Raw genomic sequence first — 18,758 nt, 5'->3', positions numbered from 1 at the left:
ATTGTTTTTATTAAATGTTTTAAATGCATAATTCCTATAGGAATTGAGGTTGAAATATTATCAAGTATAAAAAAGGATAGAAGCATAAGTCACTTAGAGTTCATCTTTATGAACTTTGACCTTGAGAAAATGCCTCAAAGTGATAGCTACAGTGTGTGTGCTGTTTTTTCAAGAAAATATATGAGAAAAGGAAAATCTGGAAACAAAGTCTTTGTAAATAGGGAAGGGTGGAGGGGGATATGGGGAGGGAGGCCAGGGGAATGGAGAAAATATAAGAACCAAGATACATCATGTAGAGGTACAAGATCCCAATGATGAACGTAACTGTACTGTATACCTAAAAAGTACCAATAAACTCAATAAAAAAGAAAATACAGGTAATAAAAATATTAAAAAATTCATCCTCATGTGGGATTTTACAGTATCACTTACAAAGCATATGTATTACATTAGCTCATTTGAATCTCACAGGAATCTTTACAGTAGGGTGAGATAACTCCTCTCTCACAGATGAAGAAAATGAGTTGGATTTGATAAAGGCTTAAAACCACTCAGAAAGTTGCAAGTTGATGAACTGGGACTGGAGTAAAAATTTTCTGGCCCCAAGTTTTACATGATTCTTAAAAATTGCCTTTAAATAGAAAGATTGAGTTTGGCAGGACTACGGCTATTTACATGCTTCTCGCCTTTCAGTTCCTACCCATAACATCAAGCTTGAGTAGTCCAGGTCGAAATATGCACCTATACCTGGGCGTATGTAAGTTGAGACTGTATTAATCTTTGATGAATGAAAATAAGTAATATCATCTTTAAATTTATCATCTCTGAGCTTAAAGAATTTCTGAAACTATATAAGGATGGTGTTAGGAAGTGGCATCTGTTCCCTTGCATTGTTACCTGAAATAGAATGTTTATCTTGTATAAATGCAATGTTACTCTCTCCCATCAAAGGAAAACTCAAAATCAAAATGGGTAGCTATGTTCAGATAATCATTGAGACACCTTACATTATATTCTGGCTCATAATTGTGAGGTCCATTGAAATGGATTACGAACCCTTGTGCTAGTTCACTGCCTTCTACTTGGATGAACAAACAGCCTCTTGGTCACCAGTATTGATCACAAAAATAATTTGACTTTTTGCAGACAACAGACCCACGAGAAGTGTGGAGATCTACAGGAGCACCGGACTGCTGGACAATGGTGAATCCTGAATAATGCATTTCAGTCTGTGTTATTAAAAACGCAGTATGTGTCAGTCACACAAAACCCAGTTTTCCTAGAGGGAGCCTTTCCTGTTCTCCACTGTGACTTTCGGCAAGCAGAAAGATTTTTCACAAATTGAAGCTGAAACCCACAATTTCCCCCTCTTCTCCTTCTAAATTCCTGGCAAAGGTTCCGATTAGATTTTTAGTTGTAGTCTATTAATCCAGGGTGACAAGTATACTTTTATGGACTGGAGTGTGTACATGTGTGTATTCTACGTGTGTTTATATGTATAGGTTGACTATATAGATGTGTTAATATAGTAGGAGAATACAGAAGAAGAAAAACAACTGGTTCATTGCGGGAACAGGCCTTGAATTCTCTATCAAGTATCAGTACTTCTTAGTAACACTTACTTTGCCTTGAGATAAATGAGCATAATTAAAAGCATTTCTTTAAGAGACTGACATGAGGAAAGGGGAATAAGTAAATGGTGGAAATTCTAGCTTATACCATCGTGTGTTTGTCTGTTGAGAATACATGCAAAGAAATCAGAAGTACTCTTGAAGAAGCAGTAGATTCAAATATGCTCCATTTATAGTTTGCCGAAGAGATATTAATTTTGTTCAGAATTGTTCCTACAGCCTGGCATCTTTTTGTCACTGAACAAAGTCTGGGGACCCCCACTGCCTCACCGTCCTGCAGGTGTCTGCTTCCTGGGCTGGTCACCCTCTGGTCCATCGCAGACTGGGTCGGTCACACTGCAGAGTTGGAGGCCTGCTCTCTGCTCTCCTGGGTTTCACAGGTCTGAGCGAGCAATCAGTTCTCTTTATGATATTTAGCACTTTGATTGTGAGTTTTTCTTGATAGTTATTTTTTCTTTTGATTCCAGCAAAGGGAAGTAAACAGAATGGAGAGAATCAAAGGTTTTCCTAGAAAATAAAAGCTAGATGGAAATATTAAGTTCCAATATTGACCTTTTTCTTGCTTTGTGTAAATTAAAGGGTGCTGTTTTGGCGGGGCTTTGGGCCTTATTGTGAGAGTTGTGTGTTTTCTGTGTTTGCTTTTGCTTCTAGCCTTCCGCAATGGAATTTTCCCTCTATGTACCTCCTTAGAATTAGCTCTACCTAAGACATCTTTCACTGTACCACATTTCCCCAGGTCCTTTGGGAGAACATTCTTCTATTTTTATGATCACCAGAATCATTGCCTATCTTCTAAAATATTTGCTAATCTTCCCATGCACAATTTCAGGACTTCCCTTTTTTACTTCCCTAAAATAGATAGGCTCTTATTCATTCATGGATTTATCATAGCATTCACAGTACTGATTGCAAGCCAAGTGGCCCAAATTATAATCTGAGCTTCCAGTTGCAGAGTCGGTAGTTGACACCTCTCTTTATACCAAGAGACAGGACACCCCTGATGCCTAGGAGGTGCTAAATTGGTGGTTAGAGCACAAAGAGTGATGAAAAGGAGATTATTCAAATATGTGGGTGGGAAATGTTACCGGAGACTTCAGGTAGAACAGTGAGGAGTCGGGGAAAAGCTACTGTGTTGGGAAAATAAAAGAGAATAAAAATACATAGTCCCTGTGTACTTGCAATTTCTTATTTACTATTAAAGCTTTTCAAAATGTGTGCTGGCCAGAAATGTAGCTACAACATTATTTTCCACTGTAGTTCATGAAGTAGTAACCCAAAGGGTGAAGATTGACTTCGTGGACTATTTCGCAAGTGAAGATGCAACATGGAACCACTCCCACCGCCCTCACTCAGAAGTAAGGAAAACGTGTGAGTAAGTAGAAGTAAGGAGATGTGTGAGTAACTCACCTGATGCCACAAAACCACTGCATGGCACAGCCGGGAATTGGAAGCAGGCATGAGCCATTGGGGATCGAGATTCTCGGCTCTCACTGGACACCAGGTCCTGGGTGGTGACAGCCCCTCATTGCCTCACCCAGCACAGCAGCCCCTGTTAGCAGTGGGTAGTAGCACATCACCTTCATTTCCAGAACGAGGGAGACATTTGGCTTTGTAGCTGGAATATCTTGCCGATTCCTTCAGGTGACCTTTGGTGTGTGTGCCAGGGTATAGATATGCAATTTCAGATTGAAAACACAGGCCACTGAGTCAGAAAAATCTAGAATTGGGCTCTCCTAACTGTACCATCTGCCCGCAAAATCTATTTGAATCTAACTGAAAATACTATCCGTTCTTAGGCCACTCGTTCAAGGAATCTCTTGTAAAGGACCAGTTTTTATGTCCCCATCTCCATTCTGCATAGAAAGATACAAGTTCTGTACACCAGTCTCACAGTCCGGGCTAACTAGTGAGGTGCCATGAGTTCTCCATCAGCACTGGAGGCTGTGTCCTGTTCAACATGACCGGTCGGCTACAGAGGCTCATGGATACCTTTGCAAAGTCAGGTTGCAACAAACATTTCTACACATGCCATATCTGTTTTGTTGTTTTTTTTCCCCACAAGCGATGAGAGACAGATCATGGATGAACGTTATTCCTCTGACCACAACTAAGGGGCTTTGGTTTAGGCAGCTGGGTGTGACACAAGCAAGGTCTGGTGGAGAGAAAAGTGAAACTCCGAGGAAGATTGCATCAACTAAAAACTACGTTTTAAAACACATTTGAGGGGCCAGGAATTTAGCTGCGTGGTTTCAGTGCCTGCTTTGCAAGTGCAAGGTCCTGAGTTCAATTCCTGGGACCAAAAAACAACAACAAAACAAAACAAAGACAAAAACAAAAGAACACATTTGAAAGACACAGACAAAAGAATCAAGACCATTTGTCATCGCTAAGGGTTATGGGTTAAATAGAAAAAGGCCCTGTCCCTGTGTGGAGAAAGAGATGTTCAATAGAGATGTTGCAGAAATCTATTTTGGAAACCAAACTGTCTTTGTTTAAAATAGTATTTGGTAGGTTTCCTCGGGAAGAGAAAGTAAGACTTAGAGGAATATTTATAAAATCTCTACTCCCTGCGGACTGGTGCAACCATTGTAGAAATGCATATGGAGATAACTCAAAGAAGTAGGGTTAGAGGTCCCCTTTGACCCAGCCATCCCTCTGCTGGGTATCTTCCCAGAAGAATTAAAAGAATCACCACAGTGATTGTCCCCTTTGACCCAGCCATCCCTCTGCTGGGTATCTTCCCAGAAGAATTAAAAGAATCATACCACAGTGATATATGTGCACCCATGTTTATAGTGCACAATTTGTAATAGCTAAAACTTGGAAACAGCCCAAATACCCATCAACTGGAGACTGGATAAAGAAGATGTGCTTTTTCTCTAAAATGGAATACTACTCAGCCACAAAGACTGAGAAACTAGTGACATGTATAGCTAAAGGGATGCACATTGAGGCTATACTCTTAAGTAAAATAAATAGGACACATGAGTAAATACCGAATAGTTTCTCTGATGTGAAAAACTAAAAGTGTAAATAAGATTCAAATGGTATAATTAATAGTGTGAAATAGGAGGAAAATGGCTAAGTGGTAAGTGAGAAGGGGGAGGGGAAAGGAAAGAAGGGAAAAGAAAAAATATGAGAAAAGGACAAAATGGAAACAAAGTTTTAATAAATAGGGGAGGGTGAAGGGGGTGAAGGGAGGGCAAGGAAATGGGGAAAAATAAGAACCAAAATACATCATGTAAAGGTACAAGATCCCAATGATGGATGCAACTGTATTGTTTGCCTTAAATGTACCAATAACGTTAATGGAAAAAAAAATCTACTCACTGACACAAGAGAACTCTGTATTGTTCTCAACATAAGAACAGCTCTGTCTATGAAGAGAAACAAATAGTGAGTAAGAAAAGAAAGGGATACTTGTGCGTCTCCGGGATATACTTGGACAAAAATCCTGAAATCTGTCTACCCAACATCCAACATGCCACAGAAGTGGCTGAAATAAGTATACACACATGCACGCACACACACACACACGCGCGCACACACACACACATTTCTTCAGTTCACATCAGAAAGGGAAGAATGTCCACAGTAAAGAAAAATAGAATTAATTCCTGAATCCACAGCTGTATGCAGGTGCCAAAGCTGGCAATCACGCTAAAGGAATTTGCTAATTCCTGTATTCAGGAACTTGGGTTATAAGGCCACATGGGAAATAGGACTCATAGCCCTGGACTCCTGTAGTGGAAGGAGTTGGCTTCAGGATGTCCAAAAAAGCCAGACTCTGCAGTGGGAGAGCAGACCAGAGACTAAATAAACATCTGCCCCACAAAGGTAGATAGCAGAAGAAATGAGCTAGCTTAACCTTCATTGGAATGGACTGAAATGTGTGTGTGTGTGTGTGTGTGTGTGTGTGTGTGTGTGTGTGTTAAATAGGTCTAGCATGTGTCTATGTTCTATATGCATATTAAAATTTTATTTTCTGTAATTGATCTCACTGGATTCTAAAGCCTCCATATGACTGGATGAACTCTACATGGCAAGACTCATCCTTCCTTGAAAGAAGAGGCTGTCTTTTCTGCTTTAAAAATTGTCTCGTAGTAATAAAAACAAAGGGGGAAAAAAAATTCTTGTAGCTATAGACTCACACAGTGTTCCAGTCCCACCTCTGTGGTGATCATCGAGGCCAGTTTCGTGGAGAGCTTATACCTTCCTTGCGAGAGGGGAGGGCTTGAGGCATCGTTCTCATCCCAGGGCGTCTCGGCTGTCCTTTAGCTGGAGTCACACGTGGCTTTTGTTCCCAGAAGCCTTGATAACTTTGCACATCGCACTTAGTCTCCCCTCTGATGCCCCCTTGCGGCCAGTTTTGACCTTGCTGCATTTGACCCCTGAGGTCTTCAGCCCCGCCCTTGCCCACCAGGACTTCCTTTGTCCTGGACTTCTGTCTCTTCACGTTGCCCCTGCTGTCCACTCGTCCTGAGACCTCTACCTGCCAGAGCAGCAACGTTTATTTCTGTAGCTAGCATAAAAAATTAATATCATTTCTAAACAGTGGTCAAAAATCCAGGAGAAATGCAGATTATTAAGGGAAGAGCTGGAGAACCACGATGAATCAGAGTAAAATGATAAAAATCTCAACTAAGTTGAGGGGAGGAAGAAAGGCAGAGAAGAGCTGAGATCCCACTCGGGTTTGGGACTCTAAAAGGAAATGTCTTGTTGGGCATCATTTGCCAAAACGGAGTTGGCAGAGTCCACTCAAAGCCGTAGCATGACGTGTTTAGGTAGGAAAGTGCCTCGCTGCAATCACGAAGCGCCAGGGAAGATCCGGGACTTTGCAAAAACAAATCCTGTGAGGGACTCCCAAGTGCTGAGGGTGCCGGTTGAGGAGTGGAGGGAGTACGAGTGCAGGCAGGTACAGCACAGGTCTCCTTGCAGGTGGAGGCGCTGTGAGAAGCAAACGCCTGTGGTCCTGGAGGAGGCCAGGGACTTAGCATAGGGACAGCAAGGTTGAGCTGGGGAGGCCAGATAGCAGGAAATGGGGCGGAGATCCCTGTTCCCAAATCCTCACTGAAATCTACCCACCTCCCTCACCTCTTGCTTCAATAAAGAGGGAAAACTTTTGTTATGTAAGTGAATTTAAAAGGCATTTAAAAAAAAACTGAGCCGTTGGCTACGTTTAAATCTAGACTTTCTAATTAGAGAGCCACAATAGGGGACTTCGTGTGGCAGTTGACTTCAGTTAAAGCAAATTCATACTTCTGCACCTTTCTGTCATGTTGTGCATTCCAATCTATATAATGATTTGTTTCTCCTTGGAGAGTATTTTGCCTTTCTTTGTGCACCTGGAAATGTTGATGTTATTTTGATTAAAATGGTGATAGCTAAAGAAAAGGAAGAAATCTACTATGTCCTAGAATTTAATTTTTAAAAACTCATATAACTGATCTTTACTTTTCCCACATAGATATGACCAGACCAGATTACCTTGACAGCTTTCACACTGAACAGGGTCAAAGCATTCTTCAAACAATGCCTACCTACCACACAGGCAGTGCCTTGAAGGCACTGAACTGGGATGTGCTGCCTTTTTCATAGAGATGAGCAGCACAGAGGATTCAGCATGTTCTCTCACTATTAAATTAATGCCACGGACACTCTAAAGTCTGACCTGAACAAGAGACACACAACCTGCACATGGTGTCCTTGCTCAGAAAGTGCAGTGTAGAACACGAGGAATAAGACAAATTGTCTTTCTGCCATGGAATAGTAGCCTTTGTGAGCCCCGTAACGTCTGCCGACGTCCTTTTCCAATGGAAAAATTCTTGAAAATTGCACCTGTCTGTCACTGTCGTTGAGCCTTATTGGCCTTGACCATTTAGCTTTCTTGCAGGTGATACAAATTTGAAATTCGTTTTTATTATATGAGGCAGAGATATTGCTTTATTAGCATGCAAATATATACAGCTGGCTGGGTTAACACACAGTAACATGGAATAGGAAATATGTGACATGGAGTTAGCCTCTGAATAGGTCTTTGTCTCACCGTGTCGTCTCAAAAAAATTATATCCACACATTGAATTGATGGTTTAACCTAGCAGAATGCATTCTAGATCTATGCTATTTAGATATATTTATTTGTCTTGGTCACAACAAACTATGAAATGTGAAACATGAGACTGGCAAAATTGCATTTAGTTTTAATTTATTTAAATTTAAAGTGGAATCACAGTAAAATATTTTACCATCGAACCTGAGCTTACTATTTAGGTTGGAGTAGGCTTAGCTTCAAACATTGTGTCACTGTTGTATCACTGTGCAGGGCTCTAGGTGTTATTTCTAGTGTCACACATGACCAAATCACTTGGCAAACTACACCTGCACAACTCACAGCTAGGGACTGTCTGCTGATTGATTCAAGTGATGATTTCTGTGTCACTGTAAACCTGTAATTTATTTGAATATACTATGCAGATAGCATGAATTATAGAAATATGTATATAGATGTAAACCATTGTAAAGATGCCAATTACTTTGTAATAAATCATTCCAAAATCTAGTGGGTGAAAGTAACATATGTAAGGGAACATGACCTATCAAGGCACCTCCAACTCCAGGTCTCTGGGGGTTGTGGTCCTTTCTCCTCCCAACAAGGGAAGGAACTGCTGCTTCTAAGTCTACATAAACATGGTCATGCCTCCAGTATCCATTGACCATTGACCAGAGGGAAAAGGTTTGCTAGACTGGCCTCTCCATCTCTGGAGAACATGATTATCTCAGAACAGGGAGAGACTGGGAGAGGAAGAGAGACAGAGACACACCATGCACAACAGTTTTAGAAATGTAAAACAAGTAAGATCATGACAAAAGTTGACAGACCAGTGTATTTAAACACAAAGACAATGCTAAGAGAAATTAAGGCAAACCTACATAAATGGAGAGATGTATTATGTTCATGACTAAGATTTAATATTTTCTATAACAGTCCCTTTTTTAACTGAAGTATGCATTCAATAAAATCACACAGTGACTTTTTCTGTACATATTTGACCAGATCCCTCTGACATTTATATAGAAATGCAAAGGAAAAAAATATATATATAATAAAGGACAATGTTAAGGAAGAAAAAAACAAAAGACCTCATTATACAGCTGCAATAAAATGCAAAGATAGGTTTCATTGTGTCCCATGGATTCCTGTATGTTGTATTGACATTGGCATTTAATTGTCAAAACTGCCTGATTTCTTCTTTAATTTCCTCTGTTACTCATTGGTTGTTCAGAAATGTGTTCAATTTCCATGTGTTTATGAAATTCTTGTGGTTTCTTTTGCTTCAGAACTTCAATTTCATTGGACTATTATACAGGGGATAACTCCAGTTCCTTTGCACTTACTTAAACACATTCTATGAGTAATTATGTGGTCTATTTTGGAGAATGACCCCCATGTGCAGCTAAAAAGAATGTGTATTCTGATTTTATGGGGTAGAACACTCTGTAAACATTTATTAAACACATTTGTTCAAGAGTTTGGTTGAATTCTAGTATTTTGTTATTTTTTGTCTAGTTGATCTATCTATTTGTGAAAGTGGGGTATTGAGGTTCTCCAGTATTATTGTATTAGTGCTTATTTGATTTTTCATGTCCATTAATATTTGTTTTATATAGTTGGATGTACTAGTATTTGGTACAAATATATTTATGATTGTCATCTCTTCCTCTTAGATTATTCCCTTCACAAAGATGTAGTGGCCTTCTTTGTTTCTCTTAATTAGTGTAGGTTTGAAACTCATTTTATCTGCAAGTAGGATAGCTTACTCTTGCTCTTTTTTTCAAGTTTCTGTCATATGGAGTATAGTTTCCTACCCTTTAACTCTCGGTCTATGAGTTTCTTTTTTAATTAACTGTGTTTCTTGTATGCAGCATATTGTTGGATATTGCTTCTTGACCCATTGTATTTCTTTTGATTGGAGAATTGATACCATTAATATTGATGGTTATAACAGATATATATTGACTTAACCTTGTCATGACCTTTTCCTATTGCTGTATTTTTCTCCTTTTGTATTCAGTTTCTTGTCTTGACTGATAGATTCATTCTTCTGGGCTTCCTGGAGTTGTGATCCTCATTATCTTTTCCTAGGATATTGTTTAAAATTTTTTGGAGTGCTGGTTTGGTAATCATGAAGTTCCTCAGGTGTCCTTTGTCATGAAAGTATCTTATTTCTCGATCAAATTTGAAAGAAAGTTTTGCAGGAAACATGGGGTACAAGTAGATAAATAGATCGATAAAGGAGAATGTTCATTCTAGAAATAATCTCACAATATATAGATAAATGGATTTCAACAAATATGCAAAGATTACTCAATGGAGAATCCATCTGTAGATATTCATACGTAAATGTCCATATGCAAATAAAGAAATTCAAAAAGTATCCTGAGCTTAAATGTAAAACCTAAAACTATAAAACCTCTAGGAGGAAAGACAGAAGGCAATCTTTGGGACCTTAAATTAGATAAATAGTTTTCAGATATAACAACAAAGGGAACATCCATAACACAACATGTTAAATTGATCTTCAACAAAATTTAAAACTTCATGTGTGTATCCATTTTCCTATGGATGAATCTAATTTCTCATTCGTTATGGCTGAGTAATATTCCATTTTATAGAAAAACCACATCTTCTTTATCCAGTTTTAGCTATTACAAACTGTGCCACTATAAACATGGGTGTGCATGAGGATATACTCCTAAGTGAAATACATAAGTCACACATGTGTAAATACCGAATAGTTTCTTTGGTATGAATAAACTGTAACAGTACATAAGATCCTAATGAGATAACTGACATTGTGAAATGGGAAGAAAAGGGCTAAAAGTGTAGGGAAAGTGGGTAGGGTAGGGGAAAGGTAATAAGGGAAGAGAAAAAAATGTGAGAAAATGAAAAGATGGAAATAAAGTTCTTGTAAATGGGAAGAGGGAGGAGGGGGTGAAGAGAGGTCAGGGACAAGGGGAAAAAATGAGAACCAAGACCTGTCATGTAGAGGTACAAGATCCCAATAATGAATGTAACTGTACTGTATAACTAAAACGTAGCAATAAACTCAAAGTTTTAGTTTTAAAGTTTTTAAAACTTTAGAAGATTCAATTAAAATAAATAAAAGATATACTGCAGAGTGGGATAAAATATAGTAATATTTAATATGTAGGATACATGACATTTATACGAAATCCATAAAGAATTGCAAAAATTTCATAATAATGAAGCAAAACTTAATTAAAAAGTATGCAATATTTACCAGCCACTTTACAAAAAACTAGATGTTGATGTGACAAGTAAAGAGAAAGATGATAAAATAAGCAAAAGGGAAAGATGTTCAACATTATAATTTCTAGTATTAAATATAACTACCTACTATGGTGGTGAAAATTTAGAAGAGAGCATAAAAAGTGTTCTTGAAGTAAAATTCTTAAACATTTTTTGTAGACATGCAAAGTGGTTCAACTTCTTTGAAAACTAGCTTTGCTAGTTTCTTAAATAGCTCACCACCTACCATGCAAGCTTATGATTTATTTGCTGGAAATATATGCCTTGTAAAACACATAAGTGTTTATAGTGTATTTATAGCAGCCTTTAAATTAGGAACTACACAAATATCTCTTACATGGCTAACATCTATATTGTTTATGTGATAGCCATAAAAAACAATGGTTCTAAAAATATCTAATATATACAAAGAATTAAAAAAAATCATCCTTCCCCAATTTAAAGACCCAATCCACAAATAGGCATCTGAAATGAGTAGTTACTTCTCATATGAAGAATTACAAATGGCAAATAAATATGTGAAAAATGTTCAACATCACTGGCCATTTGAGAGATGCTAATTAAAACAATGCTGAGATTCTATTTCAACCCAGAAAGAATGGTTATAATCAAGAAATCAGCCAACAAGAAATGCTGGCAGGGCTGTGGGGAAAAAGGAACCATTCTCCACTGTTGAAGGGAGTGTAGTCTGGTGCAACCACTGTGCAAATCAGTGTGGAGAGTCCTCAAAAAACTAGGATTAGAGGCCCCATTTGGCAGAGCCATTCCTCTTCTGGATGCGTTCCTGAAACAATTAAAAACATCACACCACAATGATATATGCACAACTATGTCTATAGCAACACAGTTTGCAATAGCCAAATCTTGGAAATAAATCCAAATGCCCATCAACTGATAAATAGATAAAAAGATGTGGTTTTTTTATAACGGAGTACTACTCAGCCATAAAGAAGGAGGAACTTGAGACATTTACAGCTAAATGGATGCAACTTGAGACTACACTTCTACGTGAAATAAATTGGACACATGTGTAAATATCACATCGTCTCCCTGGTGTGAGAAACTGTAAGTATAAATAAGGACCAAAATGTCTAACAGATAATGTTTAGGAAGAAATAGGGAGAAGAGAGAGAGAAAGGAAGTAAGGAAAAAAGGAAAAATTGGAAACAAAGCTTTTGTAAATAAAGAGGAAGATATAGGTTGAAGGGAGGGGAGGGGAAAGAGAAAAAAAAGAGGAATCAAAATATATCGTATATAGGTACAAATTCCCAATGATAAATGTGATCATTGTGTATGTCTAAACTGTACCAATAAAATTAATAAAAAATGTTTCTCTTCAATAAAATAAGAATAAACTACGGATAATTCAATAATGCTAATAAATGTCAAATTCATTTTAATTGCTTCACTGAGATATAATTTAGCAATCTCCAATCTATCCACTTAATATAAACAACTCAAAAGCTTTTAGTGTGTTTACAGAATTGCTTACAGCCATCACCCTAATTTCATTTAGAATGTTTTTAACATCCCACAGTAGCCTCAATGAAATAAGCCAGATCAAAATAGGAATATACACTGCATACCATTTATATACATTTGTAAAAATTATACTTTAGAACAGAGGTTTCTAGCTATCAAGTTACATCCCAGAAGGAAAAATCCATGCTTCTAACTTTTCTGTGAGTAAAGTTTTATTCAAACACAGTGATGTCCACATGTTTATGCCCTAAGACTACTTTTTGGCTATATGTGCAGAGTGGAGTAGTATGGCTTGCGTAGCCTGAAATATTTATGGTCTGGTCCCTTACAAAAGAAGTCCTGCTGACCACTTGATCTATATTAACAGAGCAAATAGTTAGAGGTTTATCTATAAGTCTGATACTTTGTCATAAGTTTCTCTAGATTTAGCTGTAAGATAAGAAAGAATCTGAAGAAAAATTTTGCTAAGAAATATAAAACTCTAGCTGAGCTCTTATAGATTTTACCATAGTTTTCCCTAATGATCCATAACCATGCATGGTCAGCTACTTAGTAGAGCTCAAAACTGCCAGAAGGGGTCAGTGACTGGAGCCCTTTTTATATCTAGTTTTATTATTATGGCATTATTTTTATACCTCTTTTGATTATTCTTTTATGCTGGGTATTTAAGACTGAGTTAAAGTGAGACCCATGTCAATCAACATGAAACTCTTGCTGTCTATCAAAGTCCATTAAGTCTCTTTGGGCATTATTTTGGAACCATGCATACAGTCTCTCAGCTCCTCTGTCAGTGTCAGCAGGATGGGTCACAGCCTTGCTTGACCATGTCACTTTTGCTAAAAGCATGGGAGACTTTTCCCTCATGGTGACCCTCCTTTGCCACACATTATATTTGTTCTCTGGTGCCCAGCAATCTCCCTGCTCAGGAGGATGTGTGACTTACCAAAGATCTAGGATGCTGTAGGAAAGGTTCCTTTGTGTCTTGGATTCTTGTAGACCTTGAGGGGTTGGGGCCAAAATACTGTCTGTCTTCATGGCCCAGTCACCTTTCTAGTTTTGGTCTCCAAACTTTAGTTGTTGAACACCCAGAAGAGAACATCAGCAACATTAGTAGTACAGTAGGAGCAGTGAGTGAGCTTAAATATTTTGTTAAGCTCTGGACTTTGAGCACTTTGAAGTATAAAGCACAATTAGAGGGGCTTTTATTTGTTATCAACCATAGTTCTGGAAGTTAAATTCCTGTAGAATGTTAACAGTAGTTCTAGTAGTTGAATTCCTGTAGAATGTTAACAATAGTTCTCGTAGTTGAATTCCTGTAGAATGTTAACAGACAACAGTTATATATTATAGAGAAACTTAAGAACCAGAGCCACACATAGTATTTTAGCATGCCAATCATGATAGCATTTGCTTTGTAACACATGTCCATCTTAGTATGGAATAGTCTTTCAGTCAAACACCTCCATCTGATCACAAGACATTAAATGACATAAAACTCTTATTTGTTAACCTTTAGTAGAATACAACCTAAAGAGAACATACACATTGGCCTGTAAATGTACCTTAGGAGTTCATAATATCTAACCTCTGATTTTAGTGTGTGACATTGTTTCGACTGTTTGGTGACTGAGCATCCCTAAGTGTGGTGACACATATAACATACCTCACATACGTTTTAAAGAAAACTACTATTTGACTGGTTAGCTCACACTGGCTTAACATGTATCTCTTATCACAAGTAGCTAGAGTGCGAGAAATGCAGGTACCTGAGTCAAAAATATCACTACCATGAAGAATATCCTAGAAGACTTGTACAACCAGAAGATATGAACATATACACCATGAAATAACAGAGTATCAGTTATGAGAAATCCTTTGTCCTTTAATTTTGTTTTGTACCAAAGGCATTTTAAATAAAACCTTATTTTTTCCCATAACCATGTGTGTATATATGTGTGTGTGTGTATATATGTGTGTGTGTGTATCACAGTAATAATATGTTTAGCAATGTATTTTCCAGAAGGCTATGGAAATTATTGGGTTCCCCTTTGTGAATAAAGGCTGGATAATTTTTTTCCAGGCAGTCACTCCTTTATTTACAAAGAGAAGTCCCGTCCAGTAATTTTTCTAAGCCCAAGAGTCTTTTTTATCTGAACAACTTTTTAGATGACCTATGAGAGCCAGATCATAATAATTAACACATTAATTTTGACCAATGAAAGATTCCCAAGTTATTCTATATAGACAGCAATATATACTGTATTTGTAAACCCAATTGACATTATTTGGATCATCTGGCAACCTGGGGGAAATATGTCTTTAATGACATTCATCTATAAGCCAACCTGAGGTACAGGCCAACATCTTTAAAAATCCAAAATACAAAAAGAAAAGAAACTGTACATGTTTTAACAAATTGAACAAACAGACACACACGCTCATAAGGCAACTTGTTTATAAACCAGAGTGCACTCAGATGTATTTGGCCAAGTTGAATAATAACTTTTATAATTTTTAGGTTTATAACTGTAAATAAGGCCAGTCAGAACTTTGTAGATCAATTAAACAGAGATCTCTTGTAATAAGAAACAAAAGGAATAAAAATCTTCTACATCTGTGAAAGTAAAAACAGTTTTAAGATGGGCCCTAAGCTCACAGTTTGTCTGGCTGAAATACCCAGCTACACAGGCTTCTCATGGTTGCCTACAGCCACACAGGACTCTTCTCTCTAGAGGGACAGAATGTCACAAGTAATTCTAACTATCTCTAGTAGGCTCCACTCAGGCCAGGCTTGTATGTAGAAGAGACCAGGTGAACCTCCTTCGAGCTCAGTATGAATTCCATGCAGTGAGGGAAGACCTGCCAAGGCTCCAACCTGCTGTGCTGCACATGTCTTCCTATGACTGTTTTTTGTTTTTTTGTTTTTTTGTTTTTCCATTCTGGAAAGAAACAAAGGGACAGGAGGCATCTCTGATTATCCCTCTTGTTCTGTGCCCAATCTAAGGTGTCTCTTTTACTCTGTCTTGTCCAGTGCCAGTGGTGGCAGACTAGAGGTGCAAGGAAGGGACCAGAGCTGGGTTCTTTTCATTCTCGAATTTCACCTAAGGGCTGAAAGACAGGTAAATCTGGACTAAATCCTACATTTAGTCTTCAGGAGTTTCAGGATTAAGCCTGACTAGTTTTCTATATGGCCCAGAAATAAGTGAAGGTCAGCTTTACTCTGCAAGTGTTCTGGGGAGAGGAAACTCCCTGTTCTGGAAGCTTGATGTTGACATCCTGCAGCCACAGAGGAGGGAAGTGCCTTGAATTAAATACTAGTAAGAACTGCGTTATGTCTCAGGGGCAGGACCATGGAGAAAGGACAGAAGAGTGCCTTTAAGTATGGCACAAAACTAAATTTTAGCCATCTCAGGTAAAGAAGGACAATTAAGATCAGAACTTTCTCACGAATGAAACTGCAATCCTCAGGAAAACACAGTCAAAGGCTGTGACTGACCCCAATTGCACCGCCAAGCAGAAAATTAAACCAATAATCAAAGAACCTGAATGGCTGCATTTTTTGCCTCATGAAAGAGAATGAAAGTGTTCTAACTATATTGTTTAGGGCTTTTCTTTTTAAATAAATTATTTTGAATTTATAATATCTAATTTATGACTTAAACACCCTACAGACTGATGAGCAGCTCTCTGATTTATAGAAACATTCCCAAAGCCATGTCTTACCTCTTCTTAACATACAAACTGAAACAGTGTCCTGTACGTAGGCACTTAGAAGTGCTTATTTGAGCTTCTGGAATGTGGTCTGGGAACCAGACAAATATGTCTGTCTTTTGGTTTTTCCTGTAGGCTGATAGATGGGTCACACAATCTCACTACATCCTAACATCTAAAGGTGAAAAAGCCTGTAATTTCTAGAAATTCCTTAGCTGTTTTAGGGTCTTGGACTGTGAAGAGAAAAGAATTGGTTTAATTCTTTCTTCCCCCAGTCTTTGGGCTTCCTTAGATATAATAAGGCCTAAGTATTTTACCTTAAGGCTACAATGCTGTGCCTTAGACCTAGAAACATTGTAACCTCTGTCTGTTAGGAAATTCAGTAGAACACAAGGGTCTTGGGTAGAAAGCTCTTCTGAGGGGGCAAATAACACTATTCCATCTACGTTTTACAAGGCTGATGGGAAAAACTATAGCATTTCCCTTTATCAAATCAGGATCTAGGGATGTCCTCATCGCTTTCTGATAAATAACTGACAGATTAAAATAACTGAAGGGCTTAGTTCTCATATTTCTTAGACCTTGAGGAATCCATGCCTGAAAGTGCCCCCTATTTTAATCTCCTGTATGATTGTCAGGCCAGTAGGGGTTCTGTACAGGAACTCTGCTTGTCTTCCAGTAGCAACCAGTGATTCCCCTGGCTGCCTGTCTTTTGAACTTCCAAAATTAAGATAATATTTGTCTCTAAATGTAATACTCTTTGTCTCTCATTGAAAACCAGTATTTGATTTAAGGGCAACATTACATCTTACTAATCTAGTTCATAGGTCTGAATAAGGTCTCTAAAGACCTCAATGTATATATAAGGGTCATCCAAAAACTTCATTAGGTCTCATTTAATCTGTTTTAGATCATTGAGAAAAAGACACGTGAACACAAATAGTCCATATTTGTCATTTACATCCTGAAAGGGAGATTATCTTTGAAGGGCCTGAATAAGTTAGCTAAAGATGGATATAGCCTCGTGGAGGTTTTAAATATGGCTGGCCTAGATACTCCATCCTCAGCACCTGGTGGTCAAAGCTTAAAGTTGTCTTGGAAACTTTATCCTCAGGTTCTAAAGGGCAAGGAGTAGCCTCAGGCTTATAAGTACTGAATGTCTTAAGGGTGAGGTGTCTATCATTACATATACACTTGAACACAAGCAAGAATTACTTCTTAATGTAAAGAAAATCTCAATGTAAGATGATTTTGACCATTTTCTCTCTTTTACAGTATAATTCTAATCGTGAGATAGCATCATAGTACTTCTATATACTTGACTTCTATATACTTGACCTCTATACATTTCACTTTAGGAAGTAGACATACCATGTGTGGGTATAGAGAAATACTATATTGCTCCTTATTACATTCCAAAGGAGTGTGAGGTTCAGGTATGGAGTTCCTAATCTGAAACAATAGAAGCAAATATGGCATCCCATAAGTCTCTGCTTGATTCCCTCTAGGGCATCCCCCAAGGTTCATTCCACTCCAGGGTAAGTAGCTACCAGAGAGGTCCAGAAAATCAAATCGTACTGGACTATCTACCCTTTACCAGCATGATCTTACCTTCTTCAGGTAACTCATATCCTTACTCCAGTAAGTACTTTCAAAGCGCAAGTTACAATTGACTTCAGCTATAACAATAATGGTAGAGAAGTATTGCTAGAAAACCAAGAAATTCAAACCACTGCTTTCTAGTTCCTTGAAAGAGAAAGAGTAAAATAGGCCACTTTTCCTGCAAAAGAGATCACCTCTAGAGCTGCTAAGTCAGAGATTCTGCCCTGGGCCCTAGGGTAGAGAAAGCGCTGAGAAATTTCTGTTGTCTATCCAGTCACTTAGGCAACTTTTATTAGCAGTAAGACAAGGCTACTCCATTAAGGTCCATTTTAAATTCACTAAGTATTTGAAACTCATAAGTCCCCCTAGCAGCCGCACTTTACACAGTAAAGGCACCCACACACATGAAGGAAGAGAAACACTGAGCGAAGTAGTCCATATTCTAGTTAGCACGTAAACACACAAATGCAAGCTACTCACTGCTATTTTCCCTAGCGTAAGACAAAGCAGTTGTTGTGATTGCCTTAGTCTGACCTCCTGGAAAGAGGAGCAGTCTGACTATGAGAGATTCTCCAATGAACTCCCATTAAGTTGGAGAAAAGTTTCGGAGAGATTTTAACTCACTAGTGGAGAGAAGAAGCCCAAATAAATCTCCAGCTGGTTAAACATCCAAAACAATCACCATATAGCATTTTATAAGACCGCAGTCAATCTTCCAAAGTCCATAGCCAATTGAAAAAGGCGTTTTTCTCCCCTATACATATAAATGATGAAGACCATGCCTAGGAGTGGGGGGAGAAGGTTCAGGTAGTCTTTAATCTATGAAATATTTTTTTTAATGTTTTAGAGACATGTCTTACTAGTAGTACAGAAAGCAGTCCAAACCTGTAGCTCAACTCTTAATGGAGGCTTAAGAAAGGGCTCTGACAGCATCATTTCAGATCACTCTGAGACAGAGGATACCTGATGATCACTGACAGAGTTTCCCTTTCACCTCACC

The sequence above is a fragment of the Fukomys damarensis genome, unplaced genomic scaffold (genome assembly GCF_012274545.1).
Source record: "Fukomys damarensis isolate Sample0158 unplaced genomic scaffold, DMR_v1.0_HiC HiC_scaffold_25, whole genome shotgun sequence".
In the NCBI taxonomy this organism is placed as follows: Eukaryota; Metazoa; Chordata; class Mammalia; order Rodentia; family Bathyergidae; genus Fukomys; species Fukomys damarensis.
The sequence above is the reverse complement of the archived record's forward strand: the minus strand, read 5'-3'. Positions refer to the sequence as shown.